At 44.7% G+C, this 14,627-nt stretch overlaps 1 long non-coding RNA gene across 1 annotated transcript; it reads right to left on the reverse strand.

The window, feature by feature from the left end:
• Positions 1-12,178: 12,178 nt before the first annotated feature.
• LOC122457616 lies at positions 12,179-14,627 on the reverse strand. The gene is made up of 3 exons (XR_006277252.1): positions 14,328-14,627; positions 12,437-12,438; positions 12,179-12,189 (listed from the first exon to the last, which is right to left on the reverse strand). It is a non-coding gene; the product is annotated as an uncharacterized LOC122457616 (long non-coding RNA).

Below are 14,627 nucleotides of genomic sequence, written 5' to 3' on the forward strand. Positions count from 1 at the left end.
TTTTCCCAACACTCATCCCAGAAGACTTCTCAAAGAGAGCAGGTAGACAACAGAGGCTGCTTGACCAATGGGGCCGGACTTCCATGTCACAAGCATAGATCATTCCAACAAGCTGGAAGAAACTATAAAGAGGGGAAGTGACATCATGACTTGGCCTCAGTCCCCCCACAACTCAACAGCTGGAAACACGTCTGGAGGAGAAACACTTTGAACTGGGGAGGGTGGTCCCAGGCTGGAGGAGAATTCCAGCCTGTGTCTTGAGGAACTATACCATCTGTCAGGGTGAGACTCTACTTGCTTGATTCAAATCTTGTTTAATTTATAGAACTTGGACTGAAAATTTATTTTATTTCTTAAGTAACCAACTTTCATCTTTACGCTTACTACTTATAATCACTTAAAATCTGTCTTTCTGTAGTTAATTAATCTGTTTATAGTTTGTGTGTGTTAAACAGTGTGTTTTTTATTGAAGTGCTTGGGAAATCTCAGATCAATTTACAAAGGCTAGTGTGTTTCCTCATCGAGGGAGGGGCATACTAGGTAATGAACTTACACTGGTCAAGCTTCTAACCAGGGTAAGACAGTACAGTTATGAGGTACAAAGATGGGGAGAATTGGCTGGAGCCTTTCTATTGTTGGTTAATGAGTGGCTGGGAAAAGCATTCATGTAACTTGGTATGTCCCTGCCTGTGGATGTCAGTGTAAGTGCCAGAGATTTGTAGCTTGTTAAAGCATCACAGTATGAGTGAGAGCCTAGGTTGGTGGGACAGAGACTCAGCAGTCCAACTGTCACCTGAGGAAAAACCCATCACACACTGCCTGCCCTACAAGAAAAGCACAGTTTTGTCAGTCTCTGATGGAATGAGGGAAAAGTCCATGTATCCCACCAGTCTCCATAATAACCAGATGGAATAGTTTGTTCAAAGCTGAGAATTACATTTCATTTTTTACAATGGAGAATGATTGTAGTAGTAGTTCATGTGCTGAAGAAGTTGTTGATCTTTGCCAATCTGCAGCAGTTACTGAATAATTAGAGACTCTAAAGGACTTTGTACCCCAAAACATTAATACACACATAGTTTATGAAGAGTCTATGGTTTGTACTCAACAAGTGAAAAGTGACGTATGTAATCTTACACTCTGGGCAGAAAACTGCACTGAAATTTGCCAACATCCAGCAACAATAACTGCACTGTTAGAAAGCTAAAACAATTAAATCATATATGAAAACTGACTCAACCTCTCACTTTTGGACCTGCTGCTTCTTTTTTCAGTGTGTGCTGTGTATTTGACCCAAATCATTCAAAACATCTTAACATTTGTGAAACCACAATATATTAAAACATCCCACTGTTTGAAAACAACATTCTAGCACAGCGAGAATATTGGCTTTACTGTGAAGTAGTTCAAGAACTGATGTTTTACAGGTCGGGAGAAGCCTGAAATTCTGATTTCCATTTCTTGCGGTAATTGTCCTGTAATGCATAGCAGTACCAGTCAACAGCATAGACACAACAGCCATGCTCAACTTTTAATAACGTGCGCAGGCATGACAGACTACATCAAAAGTGACCATATATCAACATGCAACTTCTTGTACCAATATCACACCCATGTGTAAATGGAAATTCACAAAAAAAGTATTAAGTTATTTTGTTAAGTCAAGCACTTTCCTTTTATAGTTGCTTGAAAAAGTATTGTATTCCCAGCTTTCCACAAACTAATTGTTCATGTAGACAAGCCCAGAGTTTATTATTTTTTTCCCTTGCATTGAACTCTGAGCATGTCTACACAAACAATTAGTTTGCAGCAAGCTCGGACATTAATTTACTTCATGCTAGCCTGCTGTCAATGAACTGTCCATGGGGACCCTGCTTCCAGGCATTAACAGTTTGTTAGTTTGTTTTAATCTAGTCTTTGAAACAGGATTTGATCAAAACAAACTAACAAACACTTAATGCCTGGAAGCAGGGTCCACATGAATAGTTAGTCCATGGCAGGCTAGTGTGGGGTAGATTCACACCTTAGCTTACCACAAAATAAATGTTCATGTTGTCAGGCAAGAGTTAAAATTTAGCTATCAGCTAAGACAGAAACCTCAGATCAAGCTGGAATGCTTCAGTAGCCCAAGGACACTGACAGCTGTAAACACTTGATAAACTTATATGGTCAAATGTCCACCCAGTAACTCAGCTCTTACAACAGAACAAACCCTCCCTTCACAGCCCATCGGATATTTGTAAGCACTCATCCCTACCCCAACTCTTTTCCCCACAAGGTAGCCATAGATACTTGATGTAATCAGGATGACCTCTATACGTACATACTGTTCCTATTTTTATCTTTGTTCAGAGTTCTCTCTTGATTTGTAACAATGTCTGTCTCTGTATGTACAGATAAATGCAAATGAATTGATAAGAGAATGTATATAACTGGCCACTGTGGCACCATATTTTTGAAGCTGTTTATCAGTCTTCCCGGTACCACGAATAAACCCCTTTCAGTATTGTCTGTGCCTGCCTGATTCTTGGGGAAAAGAATCTTTTTGCCTAACAATGTAAACAAGCCCTCTGTTTATTTATCAGAAATATTAAGCTGTTTGTGTTAATAAATGCATATTTATGTCCACATTCAGTTAATACACATTTTTGTTGCCATTACCATAGAGGGAAATTATCTATTTTTAATGTGACTGTGCTGTGAATAATGCAAAATTTTAGTGTGCATTTATGCATAATCATGCTGAAGTAACCATTTTCATGCCACATCTTTGTCCAGTAATCACTTCAGAGTTTCACACACATCTGAAAGGATTGGAAAAATAAATGGTCAGATACTTTACAAATCCCAGTAGTCACTGAAATTATTTATCTTTGGCATCTCCTTTATTGCTTTTACCTTTCTGGAGTTAGCAAGTTCCCCATGTATGTTACTTCAGTAAATCAAAATTTCATCTTGCTTTTACTTAATTTCAGATTTACTTCTCTGGCTCTTTCTCAAAGATGGGTGAGGTTGTGGTCATAATTTGCCAGAGCTTCTTCCATGTTGTCTCTGTATCTGGAAACCAGAATGACATTAACTATGATTCTGATCTCTGTGAGTCCTGTTAGTACATCTTGTTGGTGGCAATGAATTTATTATGATAAATGGCATTGATCTTGAATGGCATTCTCAACCATCTCAATCACCTGCTGATGTCCAAAAGGTGTTGAGGTAGCATATTTCCTTATCCAATAGCACTTGCTAATATCTGTCTTTGACAACAAGTACTGAGATTATTTTTGCTTTTGCCAAGTAAGATTATATCTCTTCAATTGTAGGCATTTGGTGGTAGTTCTTCTTAGTGCGTTATTTAAATTGCTTGCGTCTATGCTAATGTGCAGCTTGCCCAGCTTGTCAGTGACTACCATGCTGTTTATCCAACTTCTAGGCTCAGTGGCTTAAATAATGATGCCTTCCTTTTTCCAGTTGATGTATTGCCCCCTTATTTTTTCCTCTGAATGCAATGGGGACTCTGTGAAGTACTTACTGCACTAACTGAATTGTTTTCTCTATTTCCAGGAGTAACAGGCCTGGAAAATATCTCAGTTCTTCAAAAAACTTCATGATAATTTTTAGCAGCTTTGCTGAAAGGATGGCACAGTGCATTCTCTGCTCCAGATATATTTTTTTCTTTGTTGCCTTGTGTTCTATTGTATGAACAGTTTGTACCAAGTTTAGTAGTACTAGATTCATTCACTCGCAGTTTTTATCTGAACAGGCTTCTGTGTTGTTGTAAAAGGTGATATTTCAGTCTACATGCGTTTCCTTGGTATTCTGCTTTCAATTTACATTGTGCTAGTGGTATTATGATTGTGCCATCATATAATTTTAATGTAGTTTTGCCTGGTTGCAGTTTTGCTTTGTTTTGCATAATGCTGATGAAGTTTTTGTAGCCTACCACATTCACTGAAGCACCACTATATCTATCTGTCATTCAGTTTCCTGTTGTTTGTGTGCTGCTGCCATGTCTTTACCTCTGGTGCTAGTCTGAGATTTATAAAGCTTTATTTCACTGTTTTGAACTGCATTAATGTCATCTATGTGCAACATCTCATCCTCTGAATCACTGCTTCCTTCCTCAATATGATGTATTTTCTTCTTTGCTTTTCTTGTCTGCAAGTTTTGGCATAATTATTGCCCTTGCCAAAATTACTATGTATTATCTCATATGTGGAGCATTGTCCATTAACATTTTTTCCACAGCAGCCACAGGTCTTCCTTTGCATTTTGTTTATCTTATCTGTTTGTATTTGACGTTTGCTTTTGAACACATTTTTGTGTATTTTTCCTTTGTATTTTATGCTTTCCTTGTGATACCTGGTCAATTATCTGTGTCTGCTCCACTTATGCTCGACATTTGGATGTCAACTTCATCACTAGCTATTCATAAATCTGTTGCTGTTGGTAAAGTGTGGGCATTCTCTGAGCACTCTTTTTCATGCTCCTGCATCATTTGTCCCAATCTATCATTAATTGGTTCATCCTTTAAGGATTGACAGTTGCATGAGTCAGCCATTTTTTGTACAGTTTGGCAATATAGCGATCTATTGTTTCTCCAGATCCTTGATTATTCGTGTTGCAAATATAAGATTTTTACAAAGTTTTCATATATGACATTATTTGTGAGTTGAAATGTTTTTGGCGCACACCTGGGATTTTACATGAATCGTATCAATCTATTGTCAACATACCAAGATGTTGTTGGAGCATGTGGCAGCCTTTGCCCATTACAGCTAATAGTGTGGCTGCTCCTATTTTGTTTTCCTTTTTATCCTTGTTGAAATTGTGTAGTTTTCCCATTGTGATTCAAAGAATGCCCAATTGCCTGCAGATAGGAATCTTGCTGACATGATTGTTTTGTGTCTCTCTTTCACTATTATTTTTTTCAATATTTTTAGTTTCTGGTTTCACATACCTACAGGAGCTGACTCATTTCTGACACCAAGTTCAGTGTGCAAACATAAAAAGAGAGAGAGCTAAGACATAATGTCCGGATGTTGCACTTTGTTCCTCCATACATATTCTCCCCTAGGGGCGGAGAAGGATAGCTCAGTGGTTTGAGCATTGGCCTGCTAAACCCAGGGTTGTGAGCTCAAACCTTGAGGGGGCCATTTAGGGATCTACGCCAAAAATTGGGGATTGGCCCTGCTCTGAGCAGGGGGTTGGACTAGATGACCTCATGAGGTCCCTTCCAACTCTGATATTCTATGATTCTATTATCAAGCAATTCCTGAAAGCAAAGTTCTCTAAGTTCCTAGATGTTGCCTTGCACATAATAATGCTGTATCATCCCATCTGGAAGATTTTTTTTTTTGGACATTAACAAATTGCATCTTCCTGTGAAACATACCCAAATTTGGCAAAGATGTATGGCTCCTAAAAATCTCACATGCTCAGTTTAGTGTTCATCAGTTACATTCGCTGAAGATTCTGTCTGATTGAGCATGACTCATTCCAGGGCTTTAGGGGCTGAACAGGACTTTCCCTGTCACTGCCTCTCCTGAATGCTGGGAAATGCTGTGGTGCTGCACACCAGAATCTTTTCTGTGCTCTCATAGAATCATAGAATCATAGAATCATAGAATATCAGGGTTGGAAGGGACCCCAGAAGGTCATCTAGTCCAACCCCCTGCTCAAAGCAGGACCAAGTCCCAGTTAAATCATCCCAGCCAGGGCTTTGTCAAGCCTGACCTTAAAAACCTCTAAGGAAGGAGATTCTACCACCTCCCTAGGTAACGCATTCCAGTGTTTCACCACCCTCTTAGTGAAAAAGTTTTTCCTAATATCCAATCTAAACCTCCCCCATTGCAACTTGAGACCATTACTCCTCGTTCTGTCATCTGCTACCATTGAGAACAGTCTAGAGCCATCCTCTTTGAAACCCCCTTTCAGGTAGTTGAAAGCAGCTATCAAATCCCCCCTCATTCTTCTCTTCTGCAGACTAAACAATCCCAGCTCCCTCAGCCTCTCCTCATAAGTCATGTGCTCTAGACCCCTAATCATTTTTGTTGCCCTTCGTTGTACTCTTTCCAATTTATCCACATCCTTCCTGTAGTGTGGGGCCCAAAACTGGACACAGTACTCCAGATGAGGCCTCACCAGTGTCGAATAGAGGGGAACGATCACGTCCCTCGATCTGCTCGCTATGCCCCTACTTATACAACCCAAAATGCCATTGGCCTTCTTGGCAACAAGGGCACACTGCTGACTCATATCCAGCTTCTCGTCCACTGTCACCCCTAGGTCCTTTTCCGCAGAACTGCTGCCGAGCCATTCGGTCCCTAGTCTGTAGCGGTGCATTGGATTCTTCCATCCTAAGTGCAGGACCCTGCATTTATCCTTATTGAACCTCATTAGATTTCTTTTGGCCCAATCCTCCAATTTGTCTAGGTCCTTCTGTATCCTATCCCTCCCCTCCAGCGTATCTACCACTCCTCCCAGTTTAGTATCATCCGCAAATTTGCTGAGAGTGCAATCCACACCATCCTCCAGATCATTTATGAAGATATTGAACAAAACGGGCCCCAGGACCGACCCCTGGGGCACTCCACTTGACACCGGCTGCCAACTAGACATGGAGCCATTGATCACTACCCGTTGAGCCCGACAATCTAGCCAGCTTTCTACCCACCTTATAGTGCATTCATCCAGCCCATACTTCCTTAACTTGCTGACAAGAATGCTGTGGGAGACCGTGTCAAAAGCTTTGCTAAAGTCAAGAAACAATACATCCACTGCTTTCCCTTCATCCACAGAACCAGTAATCTCATCATAAAAGGCGATTAGATTAGTCAGGCATGACCTTCCCTTGGTGAATCCATGCTGACTGTTCCTGATCACTTTCCTCTCCTCTAAGTGCTTCAGGATTGATTCTTTGAGGACCTGCTCCATGATTTTTCCAGGGACTGAGGTGAGGCTGACCGGCCTGTAGTTCCCAGGATCCTCCTTCTTCCCTTTTTTAAAGATGGGCACTACATTAGCCTTTTTCCAGTCATCCGGGACTTCCCCCGTTCGCCACGAGTTTTCAAAGATAATGGCCAAGGGCTCTGCAATCACAGCCGCCAATTCCCTCAGCACTCTCGGATGCAATTCGTCCGGCCCCATGGACTTGTGCACGTCCAGCTTTTCTAAATAGTCCCTAACCACCTCTATCTCTACAGAGGGCTGGCCATCTCTTCCCCATTTTGTGATGCCCAGCACAGCAGTCTGGGAGCTGACCTTGTTAGTGAAAACAGAGGCAAAAAAAGCATTGAGTACATTAGCTTTTTCCACATCCTCTGTCACTAGCTTGCCTCCCTCATTCAGTAAGGGGCCCACACTTTCCTTGGCTTTCTTCTTGTTGCCAACATACCTGAAGAAACCCTTCTTGTTACTCTTGACATCTCTTGCTAGCTGCAGCTCCAGGTGCGATTTGGCCCTCCTGATATCTTTCCTACATGCCCGAGCAATATTTTTATACTCTTCCCTGGTCATATGTCCAACCTTCCACTTCTTGTAAGCTTCTTTTTTATGTTTAAGATCCGCTAGGATTTCACCATTAAGCCAAGCTGGTCGCCTGCCATATTTACTATTCTTTCGACTCATCGGGATGGTTTGTCCCTGTAACCTCAACAGGGATTCCTTGAAATACAGCCAGCTCTCCTGGACTCCCTTCCCTTTCATGTTAGTCCCCCAGGGGATCCTGGCCATCTGTTCCCTGAGGGAGTCAAAGTCTGCTTTCCTGAAGTCCAGGGTCCGTATCCTGCTGCTTACCTTTCTTCCCTGCGTCAGGATCCTGAACTCAACCAACTCATGGTCACTGCCTCCCAGATTCCCATCCACTTTTGCTTCCCCCACTAATTCTACCCGGTTTGTGAGCAGCAGGTCAAGAAAAGCGCTCCCCCTAGTTGGCTCCCCTAGCACTTGCACCAGGAAATTGTCCCCTACGCTTTCCAAAAACTTCCTGGATTGTCTATGCACCGCTGTATTGCTCTCCCAGCAGATATCAGGAAAATTAAAGTCACCCATGAGAATCAGGGCATGCGATCTAGTAGCTTCCGTGAGTTGCCGGAAGAAAGCCTCATCCACCTCATCCCCCTGGTCCGGTGGTCTATAGCAGACTCCCACCATGACATCACTCTTGTTGCACACACTTCTAAACTTAATCCAGAGACACTCAGGTTTTTCCACAGTTTCGTACCAGAGCTCTGAGCAGTCATACTGCTCCCTTACATACAGTGCTACTCCCCCACCTTTTCTGCCCTGCCTGTCCTTCCTGAACAGTTTATAACCATCCATGACTGTACTCCAGTCATGTGAATTATCCCACCAAGTCTCTGTTATTCCAATCACGTCATAATTCCTTGACATCACCAGGACCTCCAGTTCTCCCTGCTTGTTTCCAAGGCTTTGTGCATTTGTATATAAGCACTTGAGATAACCTGTTGATCGCCCCTCATTCCCAGTATGAGGCAGGAGCCCTCCCCTCACAGACCTTCCTGCCTGTGCTTCCTCCCGGTATCCCGCTTTCCCACTTACCTCAGGGCTTTGGTCTCCTTCCCCCGGTGAACCTAGTTTAAAGCCCTCCTCACTAGGTTAGCCAGCCTGCTGGCAAAGATGTTCTTCCCTCTCTTCGTAAGATGGAGCCCGTCTCTGCCCAGCACTCCTCCTTCATGGAACACCATCCCATGGTCAAAGAATCCAAAGCCTTCTCTCCGACACCACCTGCGTAGCCATTCGTTGACCTCCACGATTCGACGGTCCCTACCCAGGCCTTTTCCTTCCACGGGGAGGATGGACGAGAACACCACTTGCGCCTCCAACTCCTTTATCCTTCTTCCCAGAGCCACGTAGTCCGCAGTGATCCGCTCAAGGTCATTCTTGGCAGTATCATTGGTGCCCACGTGGAGAAGCAGGAAGGGGTAGCGATCCGAGGGCTTGATGAGTCTCGGCAGTCTCTCCGTCACATCACGAATCTTAGCCCCTGGCAAGCAGCAGACTTCTCGGTTTTCCCGGTCAGGGCGGCAGATAGATGACTCAGTCCCCCGGAGGAGAGAGTCCCCGACCACCACCACCCGCCTTCTCCTCTTGGGAGTGGTGGTCGTGGAACCCCCAACCTCAGGACATCGCATCTCATGCCTCCCAACCAGCGGAGTCTCCTTCCGCTTTCTCCCCCCAGACATATCATCTGGTCCACTCTCCGCATTGGTACCTGTGGAGAGAACATGAAAGCGGTTAGTTACCTGTGTCTGTGTTACTGGAACCCGGACATTCCGCTTACCTCTTCTGGAGGTCACATGTTGCCAAGCTTCTTCACTGGCCTCTTGGCTCCTCTGTGCAACCTGCTCTACATCTTTAGAGCTTTGTGCCCCTAGAAGGCTATCCTGAGTTTGGTCCAGAAAATCCTCAGTCTCTCGTATACAACGCAGGGTCGTTACCTGTTGCTCCAGACCTTCAATCTTCTCTTCCAATATGGAGACCAGCTTGCACTTTGTACAGACAAAGTCGCTTCTGTCCTGTGGAAGAAAGACAAACATGGCACATCCAGTGCAGGTCACAACAGCTGAATCCCCCCCTTCCATATCACCTACCTACTACGGAGCTTCCTCAGAGACGTTGGCAAAATGTAAGCCTCACTGGGCTCACTCCAGGCGAACTCCCAGGCAAACTCCTGCTGTGAGCTGCTCTGCTGTCCCCGCTGCTCCACTGGTTCGCGAGGCTCTGGCTATTTTTAAACAGCCAGGCTTCCCTGACGCAAACACACAGACACCCTAATGCCCGCCCCCTGCAGGCTAGCAGCCAATCAGACACTCACTCAGGCTCCCTCCCAGCAAACACACGCTCGGATACTTCCTCAGCAAGCAAACACACACACTCGGATACTTACCAGTCCCAGGCAAACTCCTGCTGTGAGCTGCTCTGCTGTCCCCGCTGCTCCGCTGCCGCTCAGCTGGTTCGCGAGGCTCTGGCTATTTTTAAACAGCCAGGCTTCCCTGACGCAAACACACAGACACCCTAATGCCCGCCCCCTGCAGGCTAGCAGCCAATCAGACACTCACTCAGGCTCCCTCCCAGCAAACACACGCTCGGATACTTCCTCAGCAAGCAAACACAATGCTCTCAATGCTCTCAATGCTTTGGCTGCTGGTGCTCAGGATGTGAGGCACAAAAGGGGGAATACCCTGACTGGAACGCAAAGGATTTAGGAATGGGGTGGGGGAAACAGGATGTAATGGGATCCCTAGGGCACAACCTGGAACTATGGGACTGCTGTGCCCCCTTCACTCTTCAGCCTGCACTGTATCTCTCAGTGCTTTCCCAGTGACAAGCAGCAAACCCGTCCAGGTGCTGTTATCATTCAGCCACCAGAATGCAGAGGCACACCCAGCTACTTTTGCGTAAATGCTCTCTGAGCCACTCATGAACTATAGGCAGGGAAACACGAGCAAGTCTCCCAAGCCCCCGCTTCATATCCCAGAAATATACCATTTTGCACTGTTCAAGAGCTCCTTTTAACACTGCAAACTTATTAGTTTGTCACTTCGTTTGCCACTTCATCAAATGAAAGTGGACATGTACCAGCTTTTGTAACCTGAATCAATTTCTCAAGCACTTCAGACAAACACTGGGAAGGATAAAACATTAAAATAAATGTATTGACTACAGAAAAATAGATTTTAAGTGATTATAAGTGGCAGACATAAAGGTCAGATATAGTTACTAAAGAAAATAAAAAAGTAAGCATGCAGTCTAAATCTTAAACCTTATTAGACTGAACAGTATTTGAATCAAGCAGTTTTTATCACCCCACTGGATGTTGCAGGTAGATTACAGTTCTTAATACACAGGCTGACTTTCCTTCTCAACTGGGGCCAGTCTCCTCAGTTCAAGTTTGTTTATCCCTAAAGCTTTTTTGTTGCCATCAGTATAGGTGGAGGAGGAGAAAGCTAATTGCATGATGTCATCATCCCTTATTTTATACCCTCAGTACATGTGCCTGGAAAATACTAGCCCAAACATGTCCTGGTGGGCTTTGCTGAGTCCCAGATTTGAGCAATCCCCTTGGTGGTGTTGTGCAACTGAATCATATTGTTGAGCAAGCCCCATTGTGTGGTACTTGTACAACTCTCTTAGAGTATTGTAAATCCTTTGTTTACAACTCCCCAGGTGTTTAATGATTGTTTAAGCCCTGCCCCTAGTGTTGATCACCTCCTTCTTTATTGTCACCGGAGAACTAGAATTGGGCAACTCCCAAAATCACAACATATTTCAATAACAACCATACAGCAAAATCTCATAACTTCATACACACTAATGATGTACATATTTTGACAGAACAATTGGTTTCAGCAGGTCATGACCTTTCCTATGGTATCTTACATGGCATGCTTTGTATGAAATATCACAACCATATATGAATGATGAATATGAGGGTTATAGGCTGTGACTTTGGGGTACAGTTTGTCACAGAGGGAAATGGGGAGAATGGCGAGGGGTGGAAGTAGATGGGGAGGGAGATGAGCAAGTATGAAGGAGCTGGATAGGAGCACTGTGGGGGAGGGGGCTAAATGTATATAGATGTAGAGTGTTGGGAGGCAAGATCTAGGTAGAAAATTTTGGGTAGGAAGATTTTTCTAATGTTTGAGTACTTGACTTTGCACAATTTTTAAATTCTTTGAATGTAGAAATTTTTATGTAATGTTCATATGGCTTGTACTTGTGTCAATTACTTCCAAGCCTTATGAGAAAGAATCTTTATTTTTTTTAGTCATTAAAAATGATAAATACAAATAACAGGCATTTCTCTTTCACATTTTTTATTAGATTGTAAATTGTTCAGGGCAGTGACTTGTATTTCTTCAATGCCATTGTCTCATGTCATCCACCTTATAATATAAGATTGTGTGACAAAACTGAAACACTCTTCTAGCTAGACAAGTTCCAAGAGAAAGGGAGAAACAGTTAAGCCTTTCGGTGACTCTAAGGGCATGGCTACACTTGCAGATGTAGAGCACTAACCAGCACTCGGAGAGCACAGTAGGGAAAGCACTGCAGTGTGTTCACACTCTCAGCTGCAAACGCACTGGCGTGGCCACATTTGCAGCACTTGCAGCAGCATTGGGAGTGGTGCATTATGGGCAGCTATCCCACAGAGCACCTCTTCCGATTCTGGCGCTCTGACTTGTGGGAAGGGGGCGGGGAGTGGGGGGCATTCTCAGTCCTGTCCCAACACTCCATGATGCATTGCTTTGCATCACAGCAATCCATGTGCTTCCGTCCATATTTGGTGCCATCTTTCAACGTTTTTTGTACTGCGTGCTCTGTCTTCCCTTTCGGTCTGCATGAATGGATCCTGAAGTGCTGAGGAATATGCTAATGGGTCTCATCAGCACGTCACAAATAGCAGTCAAGTTACTCCTTAGGCTACAAACTGACAGTGAGGAGCCCGCGATGATGTCGACTCGCATAACGCATATGACACGAGATTGCTTGTGGCATTCACGGACATGCTCACCGCAGTGGAATGCCGCTTTTGGGCTCGGGAAACAAGCACTGAGTGGTGGGATCACATCATCATGCAAGTCTGTGATGATGAGCAGTGGTTGCAGAACTTTCGGATGAGAAAAGCCACTTTCATGGGACTGTCTGATGAGTTCGCCCCCCACCCTGCAGCACAAGGACACGAGATTGAGAGCTGCCCTGCTGGTGGCTATTGCAATCTGAAAGCTGGTAACTCCAAGCAGCTACCAATCGGTCACTAACCAGTTTGGAATGGGAAAGTCGACCATTGGAATTGTGTTGCTGCAACTTTGCAGGGCCATTAATTGCATCATGCTCAGAAGAACCGTAACTCTGGGTAACGTGCATGACATTGCGGCTGGCTTTGCACAAATGGATTTCCCTAACTGTGGAGGGGCAATAGATGGGACACACATTCCAATTTTGGCACCTGCCCACCTAGCCTCTGAGTACATTAATCGGAAGGGGTATTTCTCTATGGTTCTCCAGGCGCTTGTGGATCACCGTGGGCATTTAATTTACATTAACACAGTCTGGTCCGGAAAGGTGCATGATGCACACATCTTTCAGAACACAGGCCTGTTCAGGAAGCTGCAAGCTGGGGCTTTCTTCCCAAACCAGATTTCAAAATGCCTATTGTGATCCTTGGATACCCCCGCTTACCCTTTAATGCTGTGGCTTATGAAACCCTACACAGGGAGCCTTGACAGCAGCAATGAGCAGTTCAACAGGCTGAGTCAGTGCAGAATGACTGTGGAGTGTGCTTTTGGCCATTTAAAGGGCTGCTGGTGCTGTCTGTATGGGAAGCTGGACCTGGCCGACAACAACATCCCCAAGGTTATATCTGGGTGCTGTACCCTCCATGATATTTGTGAAGGGAATGGTGAAAAAATTCACTCAGGCATGGACCTCGGAGGTTCAACACCTGGAGACTGAATTTGAACAGCCAGAAAGCAGGACTATTAGAGGGGTCCAGCGTGGGGCTGCAAGGATTAGGGATGCCTTGAGGGAGCAATTTGAGGCTGAAAGCCACCAGTAATATTTGGTGCCCTTCACGGGAGTGAAGTGCAGTGGTTCCATTGTTAGTAGGAATCTGTGCTTGCTACACTGACTTGAAGTGCCTGTTGCTTTCCTGGGCTTAAGGTATCTTTTACTTAATGCAATAATAAAGAATGTTTTCAAAGCCAAAAAATCCATTTATTGAAAAGAAACACAACTGCTTGGGAAACAGAAAGGGCAACGGGGTGGGGTGGGGAACGGTACAATCACAAATTTGTGTATGTCCTTTTATCATACTCAGCCTTCCTGTCTGGAGTGCTGTGCATTGAGTGCTGCACTTCTGGCTGGCTAAACTGCATGGGGATGGGGGTTGAGTGCAGTGGGTAAGGGTTGTAGTTTGCCAGGCTGGGTGGTGAAGCTACAGGTGTTGGATAAGAACCCAGATGTTGGGGAAAGTGGGTTGGAGGTGACATGGGGGCACAAGGGAAAGAGTTTTTGGACAAGGGCTGCAGGGGCGAGGGGCGCACGGAAATGCTCCGCCTGCATTGTTACGAGCGCCTGTATCGAGTCCACTTGATGCTTCATAATGCTTAGCAGCTGCTCCGTGCTTTGGTGCCGGCAATCTGCATTCTGCCAGTGGACTCTCCTTTTTACTCTTCCTCCACTCTTGCGCTTTTCAATTTTCATTAAGGGAGTGCTGCATTACTTCATACAGCATGTCCTCTTTGCTTCTACATGGACTCTTCTTAATTCTTTGATGTCTTTCGGCCATTGATAACAAGGACAACTGAGATCTCAAGGTTGCATCTGTAAAGCCAAAATGCAATACTTAACAGAGGCAGCATTGTTCACACCAGACAGAGCAATGATTCAGCTGTACTTAAAGTAGACAAGCACAGTCTACCCAATAGCACAAATTGCCCGTCCTAAAGCGAGCGCGCACAACCCACAGGAGCCCCAAAATGGTGAATAAGCACAGGGGCAAGGGGGACTGATTGTTTCATGGCCGTACTGTCCTCTAGGGTTCTGTGCCTTAGGGAGAGCCAACTGCTACAGGGGGCCCCTATACTGAACTCTGTCCCCACATT

Source organism: Dermochelys coriacea, chromosome 1 (assembly GCF_009764565.3).
Source record: "Dermochelys coriacea isolate rDerCor1 chromosome 1, rDerCor1.pri.v4, whole genome shotgun sequence".
NCBI lineage: Eukaryota > Metazoa > Chordata > Testudines > Dermochelyidae > Dermochelys > Dermochelys coriacea.